Here is a 6,120-nt window from a genome sequence, read left to right on the forward strand (position 1 = left end):
ACAGATGGGTTAGGGGCATCTTAAGACCTCATATTTTTTTTGTTCAAAGATATAAAAGTTTTATATCTTTGAACAAAAAAGATCGGAGAAACAAAGAAATTGAAACAAAGAAACAATTTTAGTATCAACTTTGTTTTATTAAAACAAAGTTGATACTAAAATTGTTTCTTCTCCTTTTTTCCAAATGAGAATCGATAAGGGAATCGAATCGATAAGCAGAATCGATAAGAGAATCGGAATCGAAAAAATCTTATCAATTCCCATCCCTAGACTGGATCCTGCGACGATGCGCATTTTCTCAGTCAAAAGTGTTACCTTGGCTACGCTAGACGCCAAAAAGCGCGCCCCCCTTCATCTAATTGGTCCATATTTGATAGTTCCTACTTTCTGACATAACTTTTGAATGGTTTGATATAGAGAGTCGTGGGTGTTTCATCCACTAAATGTCCAGATCTGAAGAATCTACATCAAGTCATACAAGCTTCCACTGCAGCCTGAACGCGCACAAGGGTGCGAGGGCCCGTTCATCGCTGCTTGCAGCTTTAATTTCTCCTAATTTCGATCACTCACTTTCAGATCTTTTTTTATATTATCCCCTGATTTATATTGTCCATATTTCTCAAGTGTTTTAATCTTGTTGGAAACAAAAATGTCACATTAAAATTTATTTAGTTCTCTGAATCTTTTTTCTGCTGTGTTAAAGTTAAAGTTGAACGTTTTAGGTGGTGATTGTGTAGCTTGAGTTTTTTTTGCTAATTTTAACAGTTTTCTTACCAGAAACATTGTTGAGCAGCTGATTGTAGGTTTTGTTCAGTTGGTTGAGTTTGGTCTTCAGCTGGTTGACTTCCAAGGTGACTTTGTTTTAAATGAACAGATATCATTTAATTTAAGGCTGTTGTTGGATAATGCTCTACTGTAAAAATGTCAGAATATATATATATATATATATATATATATATATATATATATATATTGGAGTAAAAAAAATATAAAACAATTAAAAATTCAGGTTGGGGAACAGGCTCTGACTGTCATCTGTTCCGGAAGGTAATCCTAACAGTCATGACTTTATTTCTTTTTAATACAATCATTCAGTGTTTTAATACTGTTCTTTATTTTGGAATTTAAAAACAAGACTCTGGGTTTTAAGACATAAGTGCACACAAGTGCGATTAAACCAAACACCATCGTCTTTTCACCAGGGTCTGCATTTAAGTTTGAATCAGATGTATTGGAGCAGGGAAACCTCTAAAACATGCAGGGCCCTCGAGGATCTGTACTGGGGAACACTCTTCTGTGGGGAAAAGAAATAAAACCACACCTGGTACCGTGCATGTAAACCGGGCCCAGCTTTCTCAATATCTGTCTCCACTTACACAGTTTAAGACGACTATGAACTAACTATAAAGCTAAGTGCAGCATTACTGTTGACAGGAAGCCCTTCACTCGTCAAAGTGAGGTGTGAGGTGTGAAAGAAAGAACTAGTTTCATTTTTATTTACAGGCTCAAACATGATGGTGAGAAAAAAGTTGTGAGATGATGTTGATGTAAATGGAAAAACTTTCAAACTTATGTTTTCTCCAAAATACTTTACGATGAGTATCATCCATCCATATATAAAACCACTGAGAGTTTCTTATTATACAGATGTACTCAGTACACCTTATGCAGCACATTATCAGGGCCGTGCCGTCAGTACCTTCGCACAGGGTGTCTTGATGATTTGCAATTACAGGCTGAGCCTACCGTTAGTTTTTAAACTGTAAAAAGCGGGGGGGGGACAAAAACATGATTTTAAAAAGTGGGGGGGACATGTCCCCCCTGTCCCCAGTGGAAACTGTGACCTTGTGATGATCTATGAACCACCTCGGTTCACCTCAGTCAATTATTTCCATTATTACATTGATTCAGTCAAAGAAACTCTGAAAGCTACAGAGCTGAACAGAGAACAGAGACCACTGATCCTTTTACCACTTTTGTTCCAGTTTTTTCCACCTGATGGTTTCAGTGTCTCCCAATGGCCTGGCAAGTGCTACTTGTACAGTCTTTCTCTACTTTCTTTTTAATCTCATCCCTAAAGGGTCCATGGGAAACAAAAGCATCAAATTATTTCAATTTAAGTGCATCTAATGTGGCATAAAACACATCAGACATATTAAGATACAAATACTCACAGCGTATGATGAATCCAACCAGAACCAGAAGATAAAACACTCCCAGAAACACTTTGAAAACTCTGAAACTGTTTCTTTTCACAGCTGGGAGGTTCTTCTGGTTGTTTTTTTCTACAAAAGCAAAAAATAGAGAATCCACCAATAAGCTCTTGTGAAGCTTTGTCTTGTTATTAAACTAATGTAGAATGTCTGAAATTTTAAATCACATATGAAAGTAATACAAACTTTTTTAAATAAGTCTTAAATAATCTTGTTCACGTTGTAGTTACAGAAACTGAAATGGATGATGATGTCATCTGTTACTGGTAATGACTGATAATGGTTTATGTTTTAAACCAAATCACCAGAAACTACCTTTTAGCATCAAGTGTTACTGAGACAAGTTCATGAGTTGCTGCTTACCAGTTTGTTGTAAGTCCGGATCAGAGAGTTGGTTTCCTTCGTCCAACGTCTCTATTTCACATTGATCTTGGTCTCTTCCATATTTATGAACCTCTCTGCTAAATTTTACTCTCAAATCTGGTGCAGTTTGAATTTTTGTTGACATCTTGAAAGACAAACTGTAACTGACCTGACAACACTTGTTTCTTTGTTGTTTAGTTCACTTTCAATAGAAAACTGTCAGGAAGTAACAGCATAAAAACCACAGCCACCTCTAAACTGTTTCATGCATCACCTTCTGTGAGCAGTGGGAGGGTACCTGCAAACTATCGACTGGAAAAAAGTTTGATGAAGTTTATATTTTTGTGACTTTTGCAATGTTTGGCTTTTATTTGTAATCGTTTGCAGTTCAACCTCCAATAGATTCAGTTGCAGCCTGAAAGAAAAGTCTCCTCGTTCAACACATGCATATGAGAAAGTCAGATATTTCCACAAATATACAAATAAAACATAAAAATGAAATAAACAGCAGTTCTTCAATAGTGTTTCTTGAAGAGGTTAGTCTTCAAGGCCTTTCTAGGTTGGATATGTGTCTGTAATCGGCAGGGTCTTCCGGGTCCAGGGTGGGGGAGGAGATGCTGACTGAAATTGTTGAAGAGTGTCTGCGTTCACCAGACTCACCATTTTCTGTTGCAGGGAGGCAGCAGTGGTCCTGGTCCTGCAGGGATCATGGAGATCGGGTGCTGGACTTGGACTGTATTGTAACGAGCGGTCTAGAACCCCTGACCTGTCCCTGCAACGAGGAGTTGAGACCTGGAAGATCCCTGGACAAGAATACGTTTAGAGAACCGTAGTCTGTACAGCTGAGGGAAAACCACTGTTGTAGGTTCTAGTAGGGACCTTGTAGCACGGCTACTGCTACGGGGCCTGACCGACAGGATAGAGGAGGACACGGAGTTTTGTGCAGAACCCTTTTATTCACGCCACACGTGCACAAGCACCACACAGGTCAGCAGATCCAGCTTCAGTCTCACCAACAGCTCCTTCACACCAGCCTCCTTCCAGCAGCAGCCATGCCTTATGAAGGCAGGCAGGGTGGAGAGGTTGATGGGACACACCTGTGACCCAATCAACCAGAGTGGCTGCACCTCCACCCTGCCACACACCCCCAACGCCAAACTCGCACTGGGGTCCGTCCGGCCGAGCCTACTCCCCCCCCTGCCCTCCCGGAGCGGGAGAGGAAGCCCGGAACCGCCGTCTGTGCCCCCGGGCCTTCCTGGTTCGGACGGATGCCGAGACCGGTGGGGAGGCCGCCCTCGGCGTCGGGCCGACCAGCGGGAACAGTCGGGAGGTCGCCCTCGGCGTAACCGCCGAGAAAGCCGCTCTCGGGACCGGGCCCAGGGTGGCCTCGGGGCCAGACGGCATCCGCGGCCGGTGTGTGTCCAGGACCACCCCCTCCCCGACGCAGCACTGCTCCGGCCGCTGGTCCATCTCCTCCCTGACGCAGCACTGCTCCAGCAGCTGGTCTGTCTCCGCCTCGCCGACCTCAGTCTCAGCCTCCGACGCCCCCGGGACCGCGTCCTCCGGGACCGCGTCCTCCGGGACCGCGTCCCCCGGGACCGCATCCTCCGGGACCGCATCCTCCGGGACCGCATCCTCCGGGACCGCATCCCCCGGGACCGCATCCCCAGGGACCGCATCCTCCGGGACCGCCGTGGCGAACCTTAGACGTGGCGCTGGAGTGGGTCGCTCCGCTGGTCCCGCAGCCTCTGCCTCCCGGCCTGCCGGCTGCGGCGCAGGCAGCGCTTCCAGCGCCGCGAGCTGCCGCTCACCCTGGCCCTGAAGCACGGCTGCCAGGTCTGCCATTGCTCGGGCCAGTGCCTCCAGGGCCCGCTCCGTGCCTCCCTTCTCCATCCCGTCGGGCCCCACGTTGGGCGCCAGTGTAGCACGGCTACTGCTACGGGGCCCGACCGACAGGATAGAGGAGGACACGGAGTTTCGTGCAGACCTGTTTATTTAAGTTTCACCAACACCAACAATGACGCGTAAAAAATGGCGGAAGCTCCGGCTGGCGGAGTTGTTGTTGTTTTTTCCGGTCAGAGTTAGTTGTGGGCGTGGTTTCATGCATCGCTCCTGTTATGACGTAACAACGGGAGCAGAATCTGAACGGCTCGTAGAAGCCACATCACACTGGACGGCTCATCCGTGCGGCTGTACAGACACTACAGAATTTGGTTGCTTTCCTCCTTCTCTGAGTTGGCAGGCTGAGGGGAGACCACTTTATATATGTCAAAGCAAGAAAAAACGTGTTTTTCATAATAGGTACCCTTTAAAAGAACTTATTCATTACTGCATTAAAATTACTTATTTGCCCTCTAGTGGACATATACATTTTGCAATAAAATGTATTTACTTGCACTCTCATTGACATATAAATTACTTCATTAAAATGACTTATTTGCCCTCTAGTGGACTCATAAGTTATTGCGATTAAATTACTCATTTGCCATAATGGACACATAAATTACTGTATTTAAATGCATTTATTTGCCCTCGAAAGGACGTATAAGTTACTGCATTAAAATGACTTATTTGCCCTCTAGTGGACTCATAAGTTATTGCAATTAAATTACTCATTTGCCATAGTGGACACATAAATTACTGTATTTAAATGCATTTATTTGCCCTCTAAAGGACGTATAAGTTACTGCATTAAAATGACTTATTTGCCCTCTAGTGAACATATAAATTACTGCATTAAAATGACTTATTTGCCCTCTAGTGGACATATTCATTACTGCATTAAAATTACTGATTTGCCCTCTAGTCGACATATTAATTACTGCATTAAACTTAATTATTTGCCCTCTAGTCGACATATTAATTACTGCATTATAATTACTTAATTTCCCTCTAGTGGACATATTAATTGCTGCATTAAAATTACATATTTGCCCTCTAGTGGATATATATATTACTGCATTAAAATTATTTATTTGCCCTTAAGTGGGCGTATACATTTTGCAATGAAATGCATTTACTTACACTCTCATTGACGTATAAATTACTGCATTAAAATGACTTATTTGACCTATATTGGACACATAAATTACTGCATTTGAATGCATTAATTTGCCCTCTAGTGGACATAAAAGTTACTGCATTAAAATTACTTATTTGCCCTCTAGTGGACACATAAATTACCACATTTAAATGCATTTATTTGCCCTCTAGTGGACATAAAAGTTACTGCATTAAAATTACTTATTTGCCTCATAGTGGACATATACATTACTACATTAAAATGTATTTACTTTCACTCTCATTGACGTATACATTACTGTATTAAACTTTACTTATTTGCCCTCTAGTGGACAGATAAGGTACTGCATGGAAACACATTTATTTGACCTCTAGTGGACACATAAATTACTACGTTAAAATGTATTTACTTGCACTCTCATTGATGCCTTTCTACTTTGTGACCAAAATGCATCATGTGGTTTTTGAGGTGGAGCATTTATGAGCAGGATGAACCAGGACTAAAACCACCGTGCACAACACT

The sequence above is a fragment of the Cololabis saira genome, chromosome 15 (genome assembly GCF_033807715.1).
Source record: "Cololabis saira isolate AMF1-May2022 chromosome 15, fColSai1.1, whole genome shotgun sequence".
Taxonomy (NCBI): Eukaryota; Metazoa; Chordata; class Actinopteri; order Beloniformes; family Belonidae; genus Cololabis; species Cololabis saira.